Genomic DNA, 14,460 nt, shown 5'->3' on the forward strand with positions numbered 1-14,460 from the left:
TAAGTTTGACATTGTCTCCCCTTTGGAAACCAATGCCATCCTTAATGCCAGGGCGTCTCCCATTATAAAGCATGCTACGAGCAAATTTAAATTTCTCATTCTCTAGGTTGTGCTCGGCAATTTTAGCATCTAGTTTTGCTATATGATCATTTTGTTGTTTAATTAAAGCCATGTGATCATGAATAGCATTAACGTCAATATCTCTACATCTATCACAAATAGACACATGCTCAATAGTAGATGTAGACGGTTTGCAGGAATTAAGTTCAACAATCTTAGCATGAAGAATATCATTTTTATCTCTAAGATTGGCAATTGTAACTTTGCAAACATCAAGATCTTTAGCCTTAACAAGCAATTTCTCATTTTCAATTTTAAGGCTAGCTAGGGAAGCATTCAACTCATTAATCCTAGCAAGTAAATCAACATTATCATCTCTAGGATTTGAAGTTGAAACATTGCAAACATGTGAATCAACCTTAGCATTTAAAGTAGCATTTTCATTCCTAAGGTTGTCAATCATCTCACGGCAAGTGCTTAGCTCACTAGATAATTTTTCACATTTTTCAATTTCTAGAGCATAAGCATTTTTAACCTTAACATGTTTCTTGTTTTCCTTAATAAGGAGGTCCTCTTGGGAATCCAAAAGGTCATCCTTTTCATGAATAGCACTAACCAATTCATTTAATTTTTCCTTTTGAGCTATGTTAAGGTTGGCAAAAAGGGTGCGCAAATTATCTTCCTCATCACTAGCATTGTCATCACTAGAGGATTCATATTTAGTGGAGGATTTAGATTTAACCTTCTTTTTGCCGTCCTTTGCCATGAGGCACTTGTGGCCGACGTTGGGGAAGAGGAGTCCCTTGGTGACGGCGATGTTGGCGGCGTCCTCGTCGTCGGAGGAGTCGCTTGAGCTCTCGTCGGAATCCCATTCCCGACAAACATGGGCATTGCCGCCCTTCTTCTTGTAGTACCTCTTCTTCTCCTTTCTTCTCCCCTTCTTGTCGTCGCCTCGGTCACTGTCACTAGATATAGGACATTTAGCAATAAAATGACCGGGCTTACCACATTTGTAGCAAACCTTCTTGGAGCGGGACTTGTAGTCTTTCCCCCTCCTTTGTTTGAGGATTTGGCGGAAGCTCTTGATGACGAGCGCCATCTCCTCATTGTCAAGCTTGGAGGCGTCGATTGGTTGTCGACTTGGTGTAGACTCCTCCTCCTTCTCCTCCGTTGCTTTGAATGCAACGGGTTGAGCTTCGGATGTGGTGGCATCATCAAGCTCGTTGATCTTCCTTGAGCCTTCGATCATGCATTCAAAACTCACAAAATTTCCGATAACTTCCTCGGGGGTCATTTTGGTATATCTAGGATTACCACGGATTAATTGAACTTGAGTAGGGTTAAGGAAAATAAGTGATCTTAGAATAACCTTAACCACCTCGTGGTTATCCCACTTTACGCTCCCGAGGTTGCGCGCTTGGTTCACCAAGGTCTTGAGCCGATTGTACATGTGTTGTGGCTCCTCCCCTTTGCGAAGCCGGAACCGACCGAGCTCCCCCTCAATCGTTTCCTGCTTGGTGATCTTGGTGAGCTCATCACCTTCATGCGCGGTCTTGAGTAAATCCCAAATCTCCTTGGCGCTCTTCAACCCTTGTACTTTGTTATACTCCTCTCTACTTAGAGAGGCGAGGAGTATTGTTGTTGCTTGAGAGTTGAAGTGCTCGATTTGGGCCACCTCATCCTCATCATAGTCCTCATCCCCTACGGATGGTACCTGCGCACCAAACTCAACAACATCCCATATGCTTTTGTGGAGCGAGGTTAGATGAAATCGCATTAAATCGCTCCACCTAGCGTAATCTTCACCATCAAAAGTTGGTGGTTTGCCTAATGGGACGGAAAGTAAAGGTGTATGTTTGGAAATGCGAGGATAGCGTAGGGGGATCTTACTATACTTCTTGCGCTCTTGGCGCTTAGAAGTGACGGAGGGCGCATCGGAGTCGGAGGTAGAAGTTGATGAAGTGTCGGTCTCGTAGTAGACCACCTTCCTCATCCTCTTATGCTTGTCGCCTTTCCGATGCGGCTTGTGGGAAGAAGATTTTTCCTTCTTCTCTTGGTGGTGAGAAGAGGAAGCCTTTTTCTCCTTCCGTTTGGAGGAGTCCTTCTTCTTCTCCTTCCTCTTGGTGTGAGACTCTTCCGATGAAGTGCTCCCATGGCTTGTAGTGGGCTTTTCGCCGGTCTCCATCTCCTTCTTGGCGTGATCTCCCGACATCACTTCGAGCGGTTAGGCTCTAATGAAGCATCGTGCTCTGATACCAATTGATAGTCGCCTAGAGGGGGGGGGGTGAATAGGGCGAAACTGAAATTTACAAATATAAACACAACTACAAGCCGGGTAAGCGTTAGAAATATAAACGAGTCCGAGAGAGAGGGCGCAAAACAAATCCCAAGCGAATAAGCAAGTGAGACACGGAGATTTGTTTTACCGAGGTTCGGTTCTTGCAAACCTACTCCCCGTTGAGGAGGCCACAAAGGCCGGGTCTCTTTCAACCCTTCCCTCTCTCAAACGGTCCCTCGGACCGAGTGAGCTTCTCTTCTCAAATCAAAGCCAGGAACAAAACTTCCCCGCAAGGGCCACCACACAATTGGTGCCTCTTGCCTTGATTACAATGGAGTTGTGATCTCAAGAACAAGTGAGAAAGAAAAGGAGCAATCCAAGCGCAAGAGCTCAAATGAACACGGCAAATCACTCTCACTAGTCACTAGGGCTTTGTGTGGAATTGGAGAGGATTTGATCTCTTTAGTGTGTCTAGAATTGAATGCTAGAGCTCTTGTAGTAGTTGAGAAGTGGAAAACTTGGATGCAATGAATGGTGGGGTGGTTGGGGTATTTATAGCCCCAACCACCAAACTTGACCGTTGGCTGGAGGCGTCTGCTCGATGGCGCACCGGACAGTCCGGTGCACACCGGACAGTCCGGTGCCCCTGCCACGTCATCACTGCCGTTGGATTCTGACCGTTGGAGCTTCTGACTTCTGGGCCCTCCTGGGTGTCCGGTGCACACCGGACATGTACTGTTTGATGTCCGGTGCACCGGTATGGGCATGTCTGACGTCTGCGCGCGCTGTGCGCGCATTAAATGCGCGGCAGAGAGCCGTTGGCGCGGAGATGACCGTTGCTTCGGAGGCGCACCGGACAGTCCGGTGCACACCGGACAGTCCGGTGAATTTTAGCGGAGCGGCTGCCACGCGAACCCGAGGCTGGCGAGTTCCGGAGACCGCGCTTCCTTGAAGCACCGGACATGTCCGGTGCACACCGGACAGTCCGGTGAATTATAGCGCGCCGGCTTCCGAGAAATCCCGAGAGTGAAGAGTTTAATTCTGAGTCCCCTGGTGCACCGGACAGGTACTGTTCACTGTCCGGTGGCACACCGGACAGTCCGGTGCGCCAGACCAGGGGTGCCTTCGGTTGCCCCTTTGCTCCTTTGTTGAATCCAAAACTTGGTCTTTTTATTGGCTGAGTGTGAACCTTTTACACCTGTATAATCTATACACTTGGGCAAACTAGTTAGTCCAAAGATTTGTGTTGGGCAATTCAACCACCAAAATTATTTAGGAACTAGGTGTAAGCCTAATTCCCTTTCACCACCAAGGTGCCCTACTTCCTCGTTGAGGCGCCCACAAAGAGCCGGGTCTCTTTCAACCCTAATCCTCCCTTGCCGACCACAAAGGTCAAGCCCACACACTAATCTTTGCTCAAACGAGCGGGTAATACAAACTTTCTTGTGGTCTTCCACAAGATTTGGAGACTCACAAGAGACACCTAGTCGTCTAGGAGCTAGAAACTCCAAGAGTAATGAATCCACAAAGAACTCAATATAGTACCAAAGCTCGAATCAAGAAGAGCAAGAGGGATTTAGAGATGAAGCACCAAAATCGCAGCTCTTCAATCTCACTCAAAGATTTCTCTCCAAAGATTTGAAATGGGAGAGGCAAGAGGTGTGTGAGAGAGAGTGGGAGGTGTTTCTCAGGTTAGAAATGGAGTCCAAGTCGTGCTCTTCTGTGGGGAAGAGTGTGGGAGGTGTATATAAAGGTGCTCCCAAAAGCTGGTGGCCGTTGGGGAAACCTGACTGAAATTCGGTTGAACCGGTTTCAAATTCGGTTGAACCGGATTCCACGAGTCGGTTTTCGGTTCACTGGCGGACTCAGCCGGAGACTGGACCGGACTCAAATTCGGTTGAACCAGTTTCAAATTCGGTTGAACCGGATTCAAAATTCGGTTCAACCGGTTTCAAATTCGGTTGAACCGGATTCAAAATTCGGTTCAATCAGTTTTCCAAAAATCTGCACATGACTTTTTCTAACAGGACTGACTGGCAGACTGGCAGTGACAGAGGGGAATAGTGCAGAAACCGGTTGAACCGGTTTTAGGTCCGGTTGAACCGGTTTTTGAACTGTTGCACAGATTTTGAGAAAACCAAAGTGAAACCAGGGTAAAATGGAAGTTTTAGATCAAGGATTTTGAGCTTTAGTACCAACACCAACCTTCTTTATGGATCCCCCTTGATAGTACGACGATTCCTATACTCAAGTCAAATAAAATATAATTAAGTAAACTCATTGAGTCATTGGTGTCTCAAGTGTGATTTCTCCATGATGTTGCTTCATAAGGATCACAAACATCTTTGTCTCACCTTTGAAGCAAACACAAATCGAGCCTGTGACTTGTGCCATTTCACCATATATGAGTTCAAATCATGGCTTCAAGTCACCTTACTGATGCATCAACATGTTGTAACTCTTCATAGCTGATTAGTTCATCGACTTAGTGCAAGTACTCTCTTCTTCACCTTAGCCATGGTACCTCGGTCTACAAGCCGTCGCTTGGCCTTCACCTTTGCTTAGTTCCTCGAAGCCCTTTCCTTGCTATCTTCACCATATCAAGCCATTCTTGAGTCACATCCTATTGAGCATCCATTGAGAGAATCATTTCTTCAATATTGTGAACCTTGCTTGAATGTCATCTAGATATAACTGCTAAGATCAATCAAGCTCTAGTTTGATTCTCATATATTCATATATGGACTAATAGTAATATGGTCAAGCCAATTCATGATTCCTCATATCTTATTCACTTTGGCTTGACCAATCCTCTTAATCACTTCAACCTCTATTATGATCATATTTATGCATAGTGATTTCTCAGGACTTGTCCATATATTCAAACCAATATAGAGACCATATTATATCCATTTGCATTGTCTCACTGGTTATTTGACCTTGTGTTGAACCTTGTTCACTGATCATTATACACTATTCAAGTATGTTCATCATACTGAATTTCCTGTTCAACACTTAACAAACTTGTTAGACCTTTAAATGTGTTGTTATCCAAATCACCAAAACTCACAAAAGGGATGAATGCACTTTCAATCTCCCCCTTTTTGGTGATTGATGACAACACATTTAAAGCTTACATAAGATTTGATAAATAAGATTTTGAATCCTATGATATAGTTTCCTCCCCCTAAATATGTGCATTTCATAAAATACCAATTTTGTACTCAAATGCCAAAACCACATATTTGGGTCAAAGAGTGAAGACAACTTATATCATACTATTCATAGGGTGCTTTGTGTCATAAATAAATGTGATGCTCATGACATATTATGCACTCATCAATTTCCTTCATATTATGTTTTACTTATGATTCAACCCCCTTTTGTCAATTATTTCTCCCCCTTTTCAAAAGTCTTCTTACACTTAGGTACATAAGACTAAAGGTAAGCTTTAATGCACAATTTCTCCCCCTTTGTCATAAATCTCCAAAAAAGATATAAAGAATATAAAGGGTAGAAATTATGATTAATCAAGATTAGAACACACTATCATGAAAAGGGTCCTTATATGGCACAAAGGTAATGGAGAAGTGTCATAAGTGATGTACCTTTGCGTTTTACCTTTTCAAAGGGGTGTTCCACACTTGTGTTGTATTTAGAGTTCATTTTGCAATCTCTTGTTGGCATAATTGTGACATAGGTCCAATATATCAAATGAATATTGTCATACTAATTGAAAGATAAATCTTGATACCTGGAGTCTAGATGTCACCTATCATTTTCTTATCATAACAAGAGGCATCATGAAGATTGCACAAGTATGAATTATACAACTAGCGATCATGTACAAAAAAATATCAATTGAAAACCACCAATTGATACAGTTTGATAGATAATCAGATCACTAATTGCATATTACACTAAGTTCTCCTCAAGTTTTAGTGCACACATATATATGAATTCAATTGATACTTGTTGAGAGTACTTATTTGCAACTTAAAGTACCATTGGCATACAAGGAGTATCAATTGAACATAATCATGCAACATAAGGAACATGTGCACTATTTAATCAATTAAGTTCTAGACAGGAGAATCTATAAGCTATGCTACTTCAGATATTTGTAATCCAAAAAGATGTGATACATATTTACCAATTTTAGATGACGTTGGAGTAGCATATACAATAGAAACTCATTCTCTTATGAAATGTATAGAAGATACATTTATTGGAGCAAAGTATCTTTGATACCCATCAAAATTTGTAGTGGAAGCGATTGTCTTTGCTTGAAGATTCTTTTCTAATTTGAGACTTTGCTCCATGCCATATGGTATTCATTATAATCATGAATTTCTATCTTAGCTTTTGATAGGCTTGACATTTCAAAGAGAAACTTATCCTCTTTAAACGATCAAGAGAAACTCATTCTCTTCAAAGAACTACACAAATTCACTAGAAGAAAATGTTAGTCTTTAAGGATACAAGATATAGAATGAGCTCCCCCTAAATGTATGCATCAAGTACTCGAATTACTTGTAACATGCACTTGATTTAATTAAGATTCTTAGAGGAGTTCACCATATATCTTGGTCAAGGCATAATATATTTGAAACAATTGAATTTATGCTAGAGAACACATATCGTTCCCCAATAGAACTAATCCATGGGTGACATGTGGTAAATATTTGATCATTTCCTTGGAACCACTCATCCTCATTTGATGTTCTCCAAGGTGTGAGACTACAAAACATGAACTTGAAGAAATCATTAGCCTCATAAGATATAGGCTAAACTCTTCCTCAATTTGTGCATGCAAGAGTACACAAAGTACACTTATGCACATCAACAATACGAGGTTAAAGGAGATGTTTGCACTATATCTTGGTTTAACATAACATGCTTTACATAGATGATGAAAATCAAACCAATTGAAAGTTTAAGAACTGAAAGTATATCAATTGAAATCTTGAAGGGTAAAGCATGCTAATATGAACCTCAAACCTCATAATGAAGGATATCATATAAATGTGTCACTACATCTTCATTATTTGGTTGATAAAAAATATAACTCCCTTCTTGATTCACTGTGATCTCTTTTCTCTTTATGATTTCATCCAACCAAGTGATCTTGAACTTCATTCATTTTTTGTAGATTTTGAATCCATCTTGAAAGCTCTTGGAAGGACCTTATTGAAATTCCTTAGAAAAGAGAGCATTAAAAACACAAGGGAGGGTTTCACAAATGATGATCCTTATATGTGGATGGAAAATGAATCATCATTCTTGAAACCCAAAAGGATAGATTAAATTCCTTTAAATTAGTGCACACATGTAGTTGATGTCAAAGTTATATGCACTATTTAACATTTTATATTGCAAGTAATTTAACATATACTATGATACATTCCACTAAGGATAAAATACTAAAACAACTGAATGAGAGTAAGTTTTCATACCTTGGCCTCTTATCAACTCCATCTTACTTTAGTTGAATAGTATCCTTTAAGCTTGTGATTATCCAATTTAAAACAAGCACCATCTCTTAACATAGATTTTCTATGGATAAACTCAACACAAGAGATGGCATTAGTAGCACAAGCACTAGTTTCTTATTTAGCAACCCTTTATATGCGAAAGACAAGCGTGATGCTAAAAATAGAGAAACCTCATAATATGGACTAAATTTCCCTTGAGCCCTTATGCACAATATATTTTGAATGATATGGATAATATGCATCGTTATTCAATGAAGTCTAAAGGGCTGACTTAATCCATATTATGGTGAGTGTCTAATATAGAAGAATCAAATCCAAATTAACTAGATAGAGAATACGTCACATAATTTTGGATTGTTCACCATATGATGATATTCATTCAACTTCCAATTAGACCTTTATTTCATAATCAACAACTGATGTATATCCTCAAGTGCTTCTTTTCCCTTAATGGCTACACAAGTCACAAAAGAGATATGATTTAAAAATAATATGCACTTGAGATTCAGTTGTACCACCCTTGCTACTATCTCCAAATATGATTTATACATTCATTATCGAGCACCCAACTTGATCCATTGAAGGAGTGATCCTGCAAAACAAGTTTGAGCTTCATATCTTGGTACCCAATTTGAATTGGGTCCTTTGAGATTAGTAGTAAGAGCCTTGAGTACCCACACAATCCTTATTGTGGCCTTTCTCTTTGTGTAGGCACCCACATATACTTGACAACCATCTTACATGGTTTCAAGTCAATATTTAATCACATAGATAAAAACTAGAGTTAAGAATAGGAGCCTTTTCTCCTTTTCTTGATACATCGTTGTGTTGCCTTCTCGATGATGAACCTAGCTTGACCTTGGGTGCACCTAGCTTATCAAGGTTAGTCGCACAAGCATTCATAACATGAAGACAAGTTATGCATGGAATTTACAACTTAGTGATCCAATTCAATGTGAAGCATATGGATACCGATTTAAGTAGATTTCTAAGATATGAAAATATGGGTTTCCAAATTTTAGAGAGTATGGATCACTAATTGTACCTTTTACAGTTTAAAAATCATATCCATGTTAGTGCATATGTATGTCATGAATATCAACAAAAAGATTCTTATGCACTTTTAGATTTAACGATAAGGGAATTTTAAACTGCATCAAGAGTAGTTATTTAGAAAACAAAGATTACAATCCATATGAATGAGATACAAATTTACCATTTTGGATTGTCTTAGTATAGCTTACTCAAGGAAAACTTATTCTCTACGACACAAGATATATATAATGTGCTCCCACTAGATATGTGCATCAAGTATTTGAATAACTTATCAAATGCACTTTCAATTCAATGAAGATTCTCAAGAGGAGTACATTACATATATTGGTCAAGGCATGAAAAATTTGCAATGAATTAACTTATGCCTAAGAATACTTACCACCATATAGAATGTACCATTTGTTATATCAATTGAAAGATCTTACTATATGAGATGGTGTCATCTAAGTATTCTTCTTTTCTTCAATTGTGGATACTTCCTTCTTTAGCTTGTTATCTCTTTTCCTTTTAAAACTAGTAAAAAAGCACTTTGAAAAGAGGTATTAATAGTACAATGAAGTATTTAATGAATGATGATATTTATATATGAATGTCAAATAAATCATCATTTATGAGGCATAAAGGCATAAATTAAATTCCTTTTAAGTTAATGCACATGGATGAGTGAATTAACAATATGCACCAATTTACAAATTTAATCCAAAAGGAATTTAACCTTCATATTGACATTTCTTTTCATAAAATAGATTATTACTAATTGAAAGTATGCCACTTGAAAGGAACTACTATTGATCAACTACCAATTGAAGTAGTTCCATACCTTTGCCTTGAGCATTCCTAATCTTTCTTTTAGGTGAAGATTAACATTTAAAGCTTGTGATTTTACCAATTGAAAGAGCACAATCTCTACTTATGAATTTCATGAAATAGTTTAAAAGAGATTGCATTAGTAACACAAGCAATAGTTTCCTATTTAGCAACCTCTAGTATATGAATGACAAGAAGGTTACTAAAATAAGGAAACCTCATGATATGAACTAAATTACCCTTACAAGCATCATGCATAACATCAATTGAAAAAAGATGAAAGTAGCATGATTATTTAATTAAGTTTATAGGGCAACTCTAATTCATAACATGGTGAGTGATTAATGGAGAAGACTCAAAACCAGTTTAAACAAGAATGAATACATCACATAGTATTGGTTCGATCTTCTTTGAATGTTGAATGGCACACTCCATTTGGGAAACACATTCTCATGTTGTGAGACTACATAAACACTTGGATAGAAACATTAGTCTCACAACTCTAGTCATATAGAGAATTCCCTTTTGGTAAGTGCTTTAAGAATTTGAATTTCTTACATAACACTCTATTCATTTAAGAACATGGGAAAAATACTCTTTATGTCTAGGTCATGGCAATAATATGATGATTAACTTGAAATATGCCACAAGATACATACAATCAATTTAAAGCATGTAGATTGTCACAATATAAAAATATGAACTTGCAATCTACCATATAATTAGATCCTTTCCAAAGCAAGGTAAAATCTTTTAAGTTCATTCTCAAGTGCTTCATTTTTCCTATGTGGCTACAAAAGACACAAAGGAATATACCAATTAAAAGCAATGTGCACTTAAGAATTAATTGTTACCATCCTTTGGATATCACTTGGTTGTAGGCCTTTTGCTTCATTCCCACAAAGGTTAATCCTTATTCCCTACAACACAAGTTCTTGCTAGAGATGAATATGAAGTTAGTGATATAACAACTCAATTCATCTTTGGGTCAATCTTAAAGGATAGACAATGTAAGATTGATAGCTTGAGATAAGGATTGAGTTAAACCGCTCAAGCACCCCAAAGCTTCATATCATCTCTGGGTACCTGCAAAACTTATTAAGTACATTTTGGTACCCATTTTTGGATGGGTCCACCAAGGTTAGCTAATAAATACTTAGGCACCCAAATGGCCTTTGTGCTAGTTTTAGGTGAACTACTTACCTTTCTAGCACAAGTGTCATTTTTGGGTCTTCTAAGTGAATATGAATGAATTGACATGGTAGGCTTAGGATACTCACTCATGGGACAATCCTTGCATAGGTGTCCCTTTCTTCAGCAAGTGTAGCAAATCTGATTTTTAATTTTGCAAGACTCCTTCTTACCTTGCTTCTTGTTTGCTACATGGTTAGTGGGCCTCTTTCTTTCTAAAGTTAAGCCACTATCCTTTGTGTAGGGACATGACTTAATCTCATGTCCCTTCACATGACATTGATAACACTTTCTAGCGCATCTTCTCTTATTTGGAAGAGTGACTTGTTTGTTACCTTGTGTGGAGCATGTGGAGGCGTGGTTGAGGCACTTGTCATGAGCTTTGGCTTTCTTCTCTTGATGTTTGCTCATGTCCTTCTTGGAAAGCTTGATATTCTTTTGAAGGTGTTTTGTGCATGCTACTATTTTCCCCTTCTCAAGCTTTTTCACCATACTATCACGGTTATCTTGAGAAGGTTGAGCATGACACTTTCCCTTCAATTGAATCAAGCTCCCTTTTAGCCTCTCATTTTCTTCCTTGAGCTCATTGTTTTCTTTTGCATAGGAAACATTACTTGTTCCTGAAAGTTTTAGCTCAATGGAAGATTGGCTTTCTTGAGAGCAACATTTGTTAGCACATGATAATATAGTTTTTGTTTGAGTACATGTGCATAAGTGAGGTTGGTATGATTTCAAATTAGTTAACACAACCTCATGAGCTATTTCTAACATGATATGTGAATCCATAAATTTATTATGAGAGCACACAAGCATATCATGTTTTTCTTGCAAAGCTAGATTTTCAATATTTAGCCTTTCTATCGTGTTCTTGAACATAGCATTTTTATTTTCTAATTGAGAAATATATGATGAATGATTAACAATTTTAATTTGCTCAATTGAAATGTCTTCATACCTTTGGACCAAATCATCATGAGAGCACTTTAGCTTCTCATGCTCTTTGGTCAAATTATCTAAGTCTTTGATTTTTCTGATGAGGAAGTCTTCTTGCTTATGAAGCATTTCTTTTTGTTCTTCCGCTCTTTTCATGAGTTTGAGCAAGCTCATCCGATGTTTCTTGCTTAGCTGAGCGAATAATTGTTGAAGATCATCCTCATCTTCACTATCACTTTCTTGATCCTCCTCATCCTCACTTTCGCTTTCACTGTCACTCCCATTAGCAATAAAGCACATATGAGAAGTTGATTTGAAAGACGAACCTTGTGAAGAGGTGGATTCATCGTTTGGTCTCCATCGATCATTTTCTTCTTCAATTTTGTTCTTCGCCTCATCTTCCTTCATTTTGAGGAACATCCTTTCGGCGATTCTCATGGCAAGATCTATTGCCCTAGGATCAACATCTGCAACAAAAGATGAAGTCGAGGCAACCTCAACTTTTTCAAGCTTAGAAGCACTTTCGTTTCTTAGTCCCCCCGACATGATCTTTTCCTCACGCGGTTAAGCGTTAGAACGAGGATTAGGCTCTGATACCAATTGAAAGTTGCCTAGAGGGGGGTGAATAGGCAAGTTAAAACTTTTTCAACAAAAACTAGAAGCAAACTGGGTAAAACAGAATTGATCTCGAAATTCACCCAGTTAACTTTGGAAATGAGGTGTTCTAGTTGATCCACAGGGTTCAAAGTAGTAGATCTGAGAAGGGCACTTCTCAAAATCCACACACCAAAAATATATAAACAAATCTTCCACGCAATGGTGAGAGAACGAAGAACACAAACACACAATGAGCAAGAACACAAGAGACACAAGATTTATCCCGAGGTTCGGTCACACCACCAAGGTGCCCTACTTCCTCGTTGAGGCGCCCACAAAGAGTCGGGTCTCTTTCAACCCTAATCCTCCCTTGCCGACCACAAAGGTCAAGCCCACACACTAATCTTTGCTCAAACGAGCGGGTAATACAAACTTTCTTGTGGTCTTCCACAAGATTTGGAGACTCACAAGAGACACCTAGTCATCTAGGAGCTAGAAACTCCAAGAGTAATGAATCCACAAAGAACTTGATGTAGTACCAAAGCTCGAATTAAGAAGAGCAAGAGGGATTTAGAGATGAAGCACCAAAATCGCAGCTCTTCAATCTCACTCAAAGATTTCTCTCCAAAGATTTGAAATGGGAGAGGCAAGAGGTGTGTGAGAGAGAGTGGGAGGTGTTTCTCAGGTTAGAAATGGAGTCCAAGTCATGCTCTTCTGTGGGGAAGAGTGTGGGAGGTGTATATAAAGGTGCTCCCAAAAGCTGGTGGCCGTTGGAGAAATCTGACTGAAATTCGGTTGAACCGGATTCCACCAGTCGGTTTTCGGTTCACTAGCGGACTCAGCCGGAGACTGGACCGGACTCAAATTCGGTTGAACCGGTTTCAAATTCGGTTGAACCGGATTCAAAATTCGGTTCAACCGGTTTCAAATTCGGTTGAACCGGATTCAAAATTCGGTTCAACCGGTTTTCCAAAAAACTGCACATGACTTTTTCTAATAGGACTGACTGGCAGACTGGCAGTGACAGAGGGGAACAGTGCAGAAACCGGTTGAACCGGTTTTAGGTCCGGTTGAACCGGTTTTTGAACTGTTGCATAGATTTTGAGAAAACCGAAGTGAAACCAGGGTAAAATGGAAGTTTTAGATCAAGGATTTTGAGCTTTAGTACCAACACCAACCTTCTTTATGGATCCCCCTTAATAGTACGACGATTCCTATACTCAAGTCAAATAAAATATAATTAAGTAAACTCATTGAGTCATTGGTGTCTCAAGTGTGATTTCTCCATGATGTTGCTTCATAAGGATCACAAACATCTTTGTCTCACCTTTGAAGCAAACACAAATCGAGCCTGTGACTTGTGCCATTTCACCATATATGAGTTCAAATTATGGCTTCAAGTCACCTTACTGATGCATCAACATGTTGTAACTCTTCATAGCTGATTAGTTCATCGACTTAGTGCAAGTACTCTCTTCTTCACCTTAGCCATGGTACCTCGGTCTACAAGCTGTCGCTTGGCCTTCACCTTCGCTTAGTTCCTCGAAGCCCTTTCCTTGCTATCTTCACCATATCAAGCCATTCTTGAGTCACATCCTATTGAGCATCCATTGAGAGAATCATTTCTTCAATATTGTGAACCTTGCTTGAATGTCATCTAGATATAACTGCTAAGATCAATCAAGCTCTAGTTTGATTCTCATATATTCATATATGGACTAATAGTAATATGGTCAAGCCAATTCATGATTCCTCATATCTTATTCACTTTGGCTTGACCAATCCTCTTAATCACTTCAACCTCTATTATGATCATATTTATGCATAGTGATTTCTCAGGACTTGTCCATATATTCAAACCAATATAGAGACCATATTATATCCATTTGCATTGTCTCACTGGTTATTTGACCTTGTGTTGAACCTTGTTCACTGATCATTATACACTATTCAAGTATGTTCATCATACTGAATTTCCTGTTCAACACTTAGCAAACTTGTTAGACCTTTAAATGTGTTGTTATCCAAATCACCAAAACTCAC

The sequence above is a fragment of the Zea mays genome, chromosome 2 (genome assembly GCF_902167145.1).
Source record: "Zea mays cultivar B73 chromosome 2, Zm-B73-REFERENCE-NAM-5.0, whole genome shotgun sequence".
NCBI classification, from domain to species: Eukaryota; Viridiplantae; Streptophyta; class Magnoliopsida; order Poales; family Poaceae; genus Zea; species Zea mays.